This window comes from Globicephala melas, chromosome 18, assembly GCF_963455315.2.
Source record: "Globicephala melas chromosome 18, mGloMel1.2, whole genome shotgun sequence".
NCBI lineage: Eukaryota > Metazoa > Chordata > Mammalia > Artiodactyla > Delphinidae > Globicephala > Globicephala melas.
The window spans coordinates 37,880,483-37,893,090 of NC_083331.1; the positions used below are offsets into that span (position 1 = coordinate 37,880,483).

At 33.5% G+C, this 12,608-nt stretch overlaps 1 protein-coding gene across 12 annotated transcripts in view; it reads left to right on the forward strand.

The window, feature by feature from the left end:
* Nucleotides 1-12,608, forward strand: part of PCDH9 (protocadherin 9) — a 976,220-nt gene that overhangs the window by 208,850 nt on the left and 754,762 nt on the right. The gene's annotated exons all lie outside the window — the stretch shown is intronic.

Below are 12,608 nucleotides of genomic sequence, written 5' to 3' on the forward strand. Positions count from 1 at the left end.
TGCCCCAAACATTAGCATGTTCATTTGGAGCCGTGCATTTGCATTTATAAGGTATACTGACGAATTCTCATTTTAATTTAAAATATATCTATCAATGTTTCATACCTCATTCAAAATTAACAATTATAATGGAGAAAAATATTCAAAGTGAATATAGGATACTTAATTTTTTAAGTCTTGGAGGAGTAGAATTTTCCTTCTGAAATAAAAATAAGTATTTTTATGTCTTTGGTAGTTAATTATTTATTCAAACTGTAAATTTTTTATTTGCATAGATGAATCTATATTGTTTCCCCAAAATACTAACCTTTTAGCAGCAAAATGTATTAAGTATTTCTTCCTGGCAACACTCTTCCCTGCTCCCACTGTTTTTACTTAGATTAAAAATTTCATAAGCCATTGGTTATTGAAAAACATATTTCCAGGTTTTCCATATGATCTCAATGTTTATTTTTATAAAAAGTCATATTAAAAAAAAAAAGTCATATTAATGGGACTTCTCTGGTGGCGCAGTGTTTGAGAGTCCGCCTGCCGATGCAGGGGACATGGGTTCGTGCCCCGGTCCAGGAAGATCCCGCATGCCGCGGAGCGGCTGGGCCCGTGAGCCATGGCCGCTGAGCCTGCACGTCCGGAGCCTGTGCTCCGCGACGGGAGAGGTCACAGCAGTGAGAGGCCCGTGTACAGCAAAAAAAAAAAAAAAAAAAAAAAAGTCTTATTAATGGATTATTATTGTTTAAGTGCTTTACTATCATGGGAAAGAGTAGATTATTTGACTAGGTGTTTTTAAGTATTAGATTTGTAATTTCATCAGGAAATTGGATACAGTTTGGTTCAAATTTAATTAACTTAGATTTGGGGCATGTGTATGTTTGTTAAGGCAATCTACTATGTTATTACCTTATGATCAATTATCTTTAAAAATTAATACTATAAACATCACACCTGATTGCAGTTTTCTAAAATCCTAAACATATACATGTGCATTTAAATTACTATACTTATCTACAGTAATTATGTTTACAATCATTTTATTCATACTCTCTCAGATCTACAGTGATCTTAAAATATATCTGGAAAATGTTTGAGGTATGTGTCTTTTCATAATGTAATCACTGTTATAATATTTTTGCTCCAAAAACATTCATCTTAAATTAAAATTTATTTCATTTTATAATATAAAACCCCAAACAATTTCTTATACTGGCAGCCATTATCAGAGGTGATTTCCTTGGATTCTAAGTGAGTTCTTGATTTCAAGTGGAATTTTTGTAACTTATTTTAAAGCATGTGTGATTTCTGTTTAACAGCTGTTTTCATCATTTCCATATGAACTGTTATTTATACCTTAATGTTAAGCTTCTGGGAATTCTTTTCCTTACTGTACTATCTCACAACAATATTCTAATATTTAAAGTCTTTCCTCCAGCCCTCTCACCACCACAGTCTTTTCATTTCCATTACAGTAACCTTTTCACTATTTTTATTACCAAAAAATCACTCTGTATGCCAATATTCTGATATTCTTATTTCTCAGAAAGACATTTCTCCATTGGCCAAGACTTAAGGTTTATGGGGGTAAATAAACTCTGCCCCTACATTCTCAAACTGGTCGTTTTTACTAGAAGAAGATCCAGTTAATTTTATCTTTCTAAGATATTGAAGAATAGCAGTAATAAATTTTCATTTATGGAATGGAACAGTCCTGAACCATGACCTATCTGAGAGTTTCCATCTCTCATTTCTATGCTCTGTGACAGTGTGCTTGGTGCCAGAGGAGAACTTTCAAAATATTTCTGTCATGTGAAAGCTGCAATATAGTTCCACAGAAAGAACTCTCCTAGTATCAGATTTGTACAACAAAACAAGAATAGCATTGTGTACTCAACAGACACCTGATCATTTCTGTAAGATGGTACATACAGATTTGGAATCAAGCCTTCAGATTTTGTGTTTATACTTGGGATCATAAGAGTTCATAAAGATGGCCATAGTTATGAAGAACAACAACAAATCTTTAAATAACATTTTTAAAATCTAAAATGTATAGTGGATTTTTCTATCTGTTCATAGAATAGCTACAGTAAACCTACAGAAAGTGTAAATATACCCAGGCTCAGGGTTGAGGATACATATATGAATCAAGAAGCCAAGCCCCAAAACCATTTCTGTGCAAACCAAGCAAGTACCATAACTTCATGATTTAACATTAATAAAGTGAGCATTTTTCCCCCAGTTCCAACACTACTTAACCTGGAGTTGAAAAGAAGTTAAAAAGAAATCCAAAACCTCTCCTGAGTTGATTTAGACTTTTCCCCCTTATGACACTGTAACCAGAAAATAGTGTAGGATTTTGTGGAAAGATGAAGGGAATGTATCAGGGATTGAGGGGTACTCTAAAGCTGCTTTTAACTAAGTCTGTGGGGTAATCTGAAAACTAGATCCTCCAGCCTAGTGTCAGGTATATGTTAAACCCCAGTTTTAATTTACAGCCCGTAATTTAGTTTCCTTGGCAGTGATTCATAAATCCCCATTTCATCCCACGACTGCTGCATGATAATGATGCTTTCTCCGGAGCAGCTTCTATGACTACTAAGCCTGCTTTTCAAGCCATGATGGCTTCCACTTAGAGAATTCCACCCAATGCCAGTCTTAACAAATGTATAGCCTTATTGAAAATGTGCCAGTGCCTAGCTTGCTATGCAGGTCCATGGTCATTAAAATTTTATCATATAAACCCCGCTGTCTGCACAGAAGAGGAATCGAAAATGTTGGCAAGGGATGATCACATATTTTATCAGAATCTCCTAAAAGAGAAAACCAGCATGTTTAGAGCAGGAAGGAACCAAAATAACATTGCCTTTAATTTAAATATAACAAAATGTCCAAACCTCTGAAATTGACATTTATCTACTACTGTTCATTTTCACATTTCCCTTGAATGTCTCAGTTTCCCAAAGTTTCATGACAGTCTGATGCAGTTGCAATGATATGATTCTCGTATGTTTCTCTTGGAAAGCTTGTATTAATCAAAGGATGCCCCTGAGACCTAAAGGCAGCATGCTATTGATTACAGTGTTGACTTATCAAAAGGCTGAGAGATTAGTGGGTTTACAGCTTTATGTAGGAATAGAGATTTGAATGGCTGGAAACTTGATTTGGGGAATTGTACTTTAGCTTATAAATACAGATAAAACATGAAACAGTGGGGCAAAACCAATCTCACAGTACCTACAACATTTTTGTGAAAGGCACATGCATTCCCCTACAAAATATTCCTCCTTACAGTTGTGTCTGAATACATTTTGTTTATTATGAGATGTGGCATTTCATGTTTTTCCTTTTTAGATTTAGAACAGACAGTGACTCTCCTAAAATGCTCCTGTGCTGTTCCAATTTCCTACAACAGCATGACTAATCACTTTGAAAAGAGAAAATCTATCAGAGCTTTGAAAATATATAAGAGTTGTTCTTTTTTGTCATATTTTAACATTTTATTGTTTGGAACAGTTTTAATGATTTATGTCTATAAGTTTTCAAGGTTAAAATCAGAGTGTGGTCAGAATTTTAAGCAGATGAGAAAATCAACCAAGAACAAATGTTGGATTATGTGCTAAATTTCTAAATATTTGTATTATTTTACGCACAGATAGGACAACAGTTCTCATCCTTGGTAACCTGTCTGTAAGTAGTGCTGTGGAAGTAGTGATATGTTTGCTCTGATATATTTTTTCCTCTTCAGTTTTTTGAGATTGTTGTGAAGACAAATTTGGTGGGGAGATTTCTTGATTCCAAGCAAAGTTAATTAATTCATGTTCAAATTTACCTTAGGTGCCTTCTCATAATTACCATCCATTTTTTTCCCTAACAAATCAAAAATTAATATATAATTTAATTTTCATAATATAATTTTAACATATAGTTTAAATCATATAACTATATCTTGCATATTTATGTATTTGAAGCAGTCTTCGTTTTTATTGAAGTCCAATTTCTGAGTTTAGTTTTAAAAGGTTCAAAAGTTAAGAGAAGCATAATGTTGTAATGAACAGCTGCAGGTGTTTGCTTAAGAAATTAGAAACTGTGTATTAACTCTATGAACATAATTCAGCCATTATGGGAATTCTGAGTAAATACAATAGAAGAATTGAAGTGGGGATTATATCTATTAATGTACAATGTGTATATATATATATATATATATATATATATATATATATATACAAGTAAATGTTATGTCTAGCACATCCATATAAGAATAAACCTTGATAGGACATTTTGGAAAGAGACACATGCCCTCTACGTGACTTGCACAATTTGGACTGTACATACCTGCCTGCCACTGTATCCTGTGGCATACCTCTGGTGTGAAATCTAATTGTGAAACAACTGAGCAAATGTTTCAGCTTTGAACTTCAAAAATGTCATGAAGAAATTAACAATTATTTGATAATCATTGAACCTGCATTTTCCTCTCTTTAAGCATTATGTAATAACAAGGTATGCATGTACAGATACATGAATATACATATATGCATATGTGTATATGTGTACACACAACAAACAGAGCACAATATTTCAAGACCACTATATTCATTATGTAATCATGCAATTCTTTTCTGTAGGAATGAAATATTATTCTAGGATTGACTAAGATAGTAAAACAAATAGACTAAACTTTCAGCAGTGAGATATCTCTGAACTTATGTGCATTAAATTATACTTTGAATAGTTTAAATTGTTTTGAACAGATAAAATTTTAAGAAATGGAAGAACAATCTAGCATGAAAACTTTAGACCTAAGCAATGTCACAGTATATTTTTCAGAAAAAAAAAATGTTTACTATATTTATTCCTTCAGAGTTGGTTCCACCATGTAGTTTCCTGGGCCCAGGATGGCACAGGTAGAGCACAAATATGTATTTTACAGTGTCCATTGGTTTATGTTTTTGTTTTGCTTTAACAAAACAAGCTGGAAGATCATTAGTAAAATCCCACTTCACCAATAATGAAGATTTTGGTATGAATGTCATAGGCAGGATGAGTGTATTGAAAATGTAATGAACTGGCCTTAGATTATTATATATGTATGCTATTATTCACAGTTCAAATAGTATAAAATGTATGAGTATATTGCTGTCTATTTTATTTATGAAAATTAAAATAAAACACCATCCTTTTCAAGTTTGTAAGTTGTAACAGTGATTTTCTTATAAAATAATTTGAGTCTGAATTTCTTTCTAATCCTTGCTGTCTTCAGTAAATAGATGTCTCATTTATTATTTTATCAACACTGAATTGAAATGCACATTAAGTGTTCAAAAGATACTGAATGTCTTGCTTCACAGACTGGGAATGATTTCCAGTATAAGAAGACTCAATCAAATATTCCTTAAGCAATAAAGACATTTAATAATTTCATATCACAGATATCAGAGAGGTAGGCAGTTCCAGGGACCAGTGACTCAGTGATGTGAATATAGCATTTGTGAAGGGTAGAATTTTCAAAATTCTCTTGTCCTCCTTTAAAGATCATAAGACACCTGTCACAACACTGATTATCATGGCTTCACACCCTTGTTCCAGGCAGAAAGACATTCTTTAAATCAACATACCTTCATTAGCACACCGTTCCAACATCTGTCTTCCCAGAGGTTGGATAACAGCAATTTTTCCTATTAATGTTCCATATTTTTTTCCTTCAGTCCTTTGTGTCTCATCTGTGACAGATGAACTCAGCCCCTCTGTATCTCTGAAAAAACACTTCCTGAACATTGGGTTAGTTCCTTTTATCCCCCTTCATTATTACCTTTTCATTGCTTACCTGGTGCTATCATATATATGAACATTAACTTTTCGTTGCAGTCACCCACAACTCTAACGTAGAAAATATATCATTATCCTGCTTCAAAATCCAGTAAAAAGATAGATGTACTATTTTATAATAAATAATCACAACAGAAAGAAAGAGAGAAATTCTAATTCTCATTGGTATGAAGGTGACTATTATAGCCTCCTTACTTGTACATTTATGTTGAAGGAATGGCAAAAAAAAAAAAAATGTGGACCAAAAGTCAGGGTAGGGTGCCCAGCTTGTATTCCAAGGGTTTCCTCAGACCTATGTAATTTTTTTTTTTTAACAATTTAGAAGGAAACTTAGCAAACAGACTAAAAACTTGAGTCAATGCTAGAATTCAGGGACTCAGATTTTGCAAACTATAAAAAACATTCTGATAGGTCTACAACTAATAACTGATACTTACTGCTTCAAAACATTGCTTCAAAACAGATTGCTGTACTTAGGAGGCAAGCTCTTCAAATTGTTACTCAGCAACTTGCCTGGAACAGCATCAATCCTCATATATGTATTAAAAACTATCTTCTTAAATTTTGTGCCCTTTATACAATATAGCTAATGGTACTCATGCTTTCACAGTTTATTTTTAACTCAAACTAAAAAATAGCACAGAAATTTGTCCAAATAGTCTTATAATGAGTCTCATTCAAACTGTGTCAATAACATGTAATAACATTCTGGTTTTAGGTATAAACCTTAGGACAAAGGAGACCATTTTCTTTTTTAATATCAACAGAATTTTTGCATAAATACAAACAATGTTATACTTCTCTAAATTGAAAATATTTACTTCTTAATTTTTTCTTATTAAAGCTGAAATTTTAATTAAAAAAAAAAAACATTTAGCAATTGCCTTCACATCTACAGTTTATGATTGCTGACTTTTCTAACAGCTTCCACTGGAAGCCCAATGGCTAATTGCAAAATTCTTGCCAGTACAAGTGCACCTGTGCTCTCTGTTGAATTGTTCCTCTTATTAAAACTTTTGTGAACATTTGTTTTGAAATTATTTTTTCCTCTATTTTTCATTGGCAAATTTCTACAAAATCATATGAAGTCTTAGTAAGACCAGAAGGGCTCTGTCTCTTTGAAAAGAGTAGTTTCCAAAGGTAGCTTCTCTTAACTCTGTAATAATAAATCAAAAACAATACAAATATTGTTAATTCTCCATAAAGTACCCTAGCAAGGCAAATATTTCAGACATAAATAATGGAAAAGGGATCTATAAATACTCAAACAATGAAAAATGCAATATCTTATAAAATTATATTTTAAACATAGAATAACAAGGTATTTTGGAGGGTACATGTGTTACTTGAATTGGATTTTACAGGTAAGAAAAGAGTTAAAAGTTCTGGAAGAAATTATTATTGTAAGCTGCAGAAAATATGGATAATTTTTAACTTCATTATATATACATATATTTTAATTTTTTGAAATAACTTGTTTTTTATCTGTTTGCTCATTACAAAAAATATGGATGTTTCCAGCTTTAGATTACACTGTGTTTTCATTATTGGTTCTTTTCTTAACACCTGCTTTCAAAGTAGGTTATGGTTGAACAAAAAAACATAAATAAAGAGGCAACATTACAGCTCTCTCAAAGCTTTATAAATGGTTCGATTTTTTCACTCATTTATGCTTTGAATACAAAGTCAGTGTGAAGCAGTAATTCTTTTTCTTTATTTTACTCTCAAAATGTCAACTTTGAAAACATAACATGTAATTTTAGGGCTAGTTAGTCTAAGTTTCCTGTATCAGTGTTACTAGTAGTTTGAATAGATTACTGTGAGTGACTTGTTTAAATACTAAATAAATAAACTTACTTTAGGAGTTGTGGATGTATTAGATTTTCTTATATCTGCTACTTTTGATTGTGTTGTAAAAAAATTGGAATTTTTCTTCCTAAGTCGTCAGACAACACCCTTAATTAGCAATGGGAGAAGAGTGGAGGTAAACTTTAACATATGGAGGGAGAGACCCTCAACCTGCAGGGTACAGGCTCTAAGGAGGTATGAAGAGCAAACTAATCTTTTCATAAAGAGTATTTCAGGCATAAGGCACCTGGATTCTGGCAGAAGTATACTCAATCTCAGTTGAAATTACCTACTCTGTGAAAGAGTGCTGGGTCTTAGAGGCTCTTCTAAGCAGTCTGAATTACGGGAACAATTTACTGTCTTCCACTTTGCTTATTTGTGCTCATGGAAGATGTTTTTTTGCTATTGGTCTAAAGCTATAGGTCCAATGCAGGGTACACCTGGGACATCTCTTCTTCTACTCATGCAAGACAACATGCAGTCTTTTTCTGTAATGGGCTCACTAAGCCAGCAAGAAAAGTGGCTGGCTCAAAAATTGTGAAGTTGTCAGTGTCCCAAGGCCTCTGTTCATTTTTTTTTTTTTTTTTTTTTTTTTTTGGTACGCGGGTCTCTCACTGTTGTGGTCTCTCCCGTTGCGGAGCACAGACTCCGGGCGCGCAGGCTCAGCGGTCATGGCTCACGGGCCCAGCCGCTCTGCGGCATGTGGGATCTTTCCGGATGGGGGCAGGAACCCGTGTCCGTTGCATCGGCAGGCGGACTCTCAACCACTGCGCCACCAGGGAAGCCCCCTCTGTTCATTTTTACAATGATTTTGACAGGAAGATAAAGGGATTCCAAATATTATTTATTAAACTGAGAAAGTTACCTGGAAAGAATGAAAAAATAATTATAGAAAACCAAACTGAAATCTTTGAGTTTGGGAGTTGAAAAATGGAGAGTAATGAGAGGTTGCACTAGGTGAGTAGTATTATTTATGTTTAAATGTTCTCGCCAGAATTGCAATGTGTTTTTCTGGTTGGAAAAAAAACAATGAATAAGCATGGTTCCGTAATGCATATTGATCATTCAAAAGCACATTGCAAACTAAAAGGCAAAACAACGTAGTCAAGGCTCTTAAAACACAGGTGGGGAATTATGCCAGTAAAGGAAACTGCTTTGTAGGGAACGTAGGGATATATTAGCTTTTGAATGAAGAGGTTAACCACTGAAGCACTTTTTAGAAGGGGTGGAAAGATAGCAGATATTGAAAAAGGTAGATAATTCTTTATGGTTGAGGACAGGCCTCCACGAGAGTCTACATAGGATATTTTCAAGAATTACATAATTAGAAGGTGTGAAAACTTACAAAAGACAGTATTAACATTGTTTTTAAGAAGACATTATATTTTTCTCATTATTCTAACTTTGCACAGCTTTTTACATATAAATTTCATCTCAGGACAAATTGGAGGAAGATATATTCTCCTCTCTTTCTGCTCTCCTTTCCTGATAAGAAAAAATTCCAACAGTTTTTAAAGTATTTTATCAAAATTATAATTTCATCTGTCTTGCCTTGATATTATGAGTTCCATGACAGCAGATCACTTTTTCATTCATTTTTGCATAATCAGTGTTTAAGTCAAAATATTTATTGAATAAATCAAGAAATTGATAAAAAATATATTAACAGACTTGTTTAAAATTACAGAATTCATATAAGCTATTTTTAGAAGGTAATTTTATTTCAGACCAACATAATTTTGCCAGAATTATCTTTCTGATTAATTCAACTCTAATAGTCAAACTTTAAGTTAAGAAAGAATAAAACTCTTCGAAGATGTCAAAATTTGTCTAGCCTTTATTTAAATTTATAGGTAATCCATCAAAATTAAGGTGTCATTTATTCTAAGGTGTCAGTGTGTGTGTACTGTAAATAGGTATTAAAATGACATATTTTTCAATGTAGAGAAGTAACAGGTATTATTAAAATATATAGAAGAAAAACATATTAAGAATGAAAGTACAAGAAAGGAAAGTTTAAAATTTGTAGTCTCATAAGTCTTAGGTTAACTAACTTTAATAGTTAAACATCTTTTTTTCTCTAAGTTTCTCACTTTAAAAATGAATTCATTCTATGTATAGAATGAATATGTTTTGCTTATTGAAATGCAACCAGCTAGCACATTAATCCTTAGCAGTGCTCGGAAGTACTGGGAGAGGATTGAGGGACTGGTTGGGGGAGGGGAGAAAAATGGAAATTATCTGGGAGTGGAAATGAAAACAAAACAAAAAAAGAACACATGTAATTGAAGGAAAGATGGGAGTGGGTATCAAGAACAAATTCACCTGCTTCATCATTTTGCTTCAGGTACACATTCTATGAATAATCTACAGAAATGAAAATGAAGTTCTTCTACCTGTGGCAACATGGAAGAATCTTATAAATATGATATTGAATGAAAGAAGCCAGTTACAAAAAAAATGTACAATTCCATTTCTATAGAGATTTTTAAAAAGACAAAGGTAACTTATGGTGTTAGAAGTCAGGAAAGTGGTTAGGGACGGTGTTATAACTGGGAGAGGGGACAAGGGAGGTTTTTTTTAATGCTGATAGTATACTATTTCTTGATCTAGCTCATAGGATGACAAACATTTTCTGTAAAAAGCCAGATAGTAAATATTTCAGGCTTTGCAGGTGAAATAATCTGTCTCAACTACTCAGTTCTGTTCTAGTGCAAAGGCAACTATAGATAATATGTAAATAAATAGGTATTGCTGTGAAAAAAAAAAAAAAAGAATTCATTCTATGTATATAGTGTTTTTCTTACTTTAAAATACATAATAACTGTTTATCATAAAGTTTGTTACTTTTTTTTAATTTTTCCACAATTCATTTACTGAATTGGAGAAGTGATTTAACAACAGATTACGAGATAAGGCTGGGAGAGGAGTTCTTGCTTTCTCTCCCAGGAGACAGTTGTGTCATGGATGCTTTTAAATTTTCCAAAATAGCCATCTGCGGTTGGGCAAGCTGGGTCTGAAGCTGGAGATTGGCATACATACATTCTAGGAGTCCTAGGTATTCCTTGGGCTTGTGGTCAATTCCCGAGGGCAGCTTTGTTGTCGGGATTTTCAGGAAAGTAGCTGGTGGGGAACTTTCTTGAAGATTAATAACGCTGCAGGAGGGTTTGTCTTGACAAAGAGGCACAGCATTACCTTCCTCTTTGTCTCTTCTATTAGTAGGATGACTAGAACGCCGCTACAGCTGAACACCAACAGGTGTGATGCCTACAGTGTTAATTGAAAGCCTCAATCCCAGCACCTTGTAGCTGATACACATGCGCAGTCATTTGTTACTTTTTTAAAAGAACATAGCACAAAAGATAAAACATAGGCACAAAATCAGCTACACAGTGGTAACACTAATGCTATATAGTATAATACTATAGTATTACATAGTATTATATAATATTATAGCATTATATTATATTATAGTATTATATATAAATATATGTAGTAAAAGCACGTATACATATTCTTTAACCTATCTTTTAGAAACATTCAAAATGGATTTATTGAGGTAAGACTGACAGGGAATAAGATGTGCATGTTTAAAATGTAACTTGTGGGCCTTCCCTGGTGGCGCAGTGGTTGAGTCCGCCTGCCGATGCAGGGGACACAGGTTCATGCCCCTGTCCGGGAAGATCCCACATGCCGCGGAGCGGCTGGGCCCGTGAGCCATGGCCGCTGAGCCTGCGCATCTGGAGCCTGTGCTCCGGAACGGAAGAGGCCACAACAGTGAGAAGCCCGCATACCGCAAAAAAAAAAAAAAAAAAAAAGTAACTTGGTAAGTTTTGAAATGTGGGTATACCTGCGAAACCATTACCACAATCAAAATAGTGGACATCTCAAACATCAACAAAAGTTCCCTCAAGCCTTTGTAACCACTCCTTCCCACCTTCCCCTAGTAATATTCAGTCTACTGTTTCAAAAATGGGATTGCTTTTAACTTAGCACATAGTGGAATGCAACAAGTGGAAATTAAGTAGATCAATATTAATTTCATGCTCCGACGTGATTTTTTTCCAAAGAGAATATTTTAATTTTTGATGCCAATGGCAAGATCATAATTATGTACTTTTGAATGTGCTCCTGCGGTCTGGAGAGAAAAATGAAACAAAGGGGCTTCCCTCAATAGAAATAGAGATTTTTGAATACTTAATGAAGAGTAAGGAAACATTCATATTAGATTTTCTTGGTCATCTCATGAATTATATTTGAAATGACTTAGTTTTCATTTTTCATTACATTTGTCCAGTGTTCTAGTAGTGTCCTATAACAGATAGCTTGGCTTTTCACAGAAGAGTTAAGATAAAACATGCTAAACAATTTTCACATGTCCATTTAGAAGAGAAAGTTAGAATACAGTACCATAGTAAACAATAACTTCTTCCCTAGCATGTGTACACACAAACATACTCACACAGACACATGTTTATTACATATTTTACTGATATAAAGAATGAATAGCTCACAATTTACAATAACATATTTCATGCTAAATTTCACATAACCAAATGATTCTTACAGAATATTTTCATTTTACTGGCAAATGACAAATGAGTATACTTCTGACATGAATCTTCTGATATTTTCATTTATGTTAATAGGCAAAACAGAAGTAAAAGAGAAGTAAGACATATTTCAGAACTTCATTCATTCATCAACAATGTAAGCACTTATTTGTTTAATCAGGTAGTAGTTTTCAAATGTTGGAAGAGCATTTCATCATCTTCTTCTACTATGTGCAAGTAATGGCTACAGATATGACACAGTTTAAGTTTATTCTGTATTAATATTTTCTCCATCACTCTCAAGTTTAGATAATCAACAAATCACTAAATCAAGCCCTGTGTATTTGGTAATTTCTATGGTGTGAGTCCTTCAAGCTACCAACA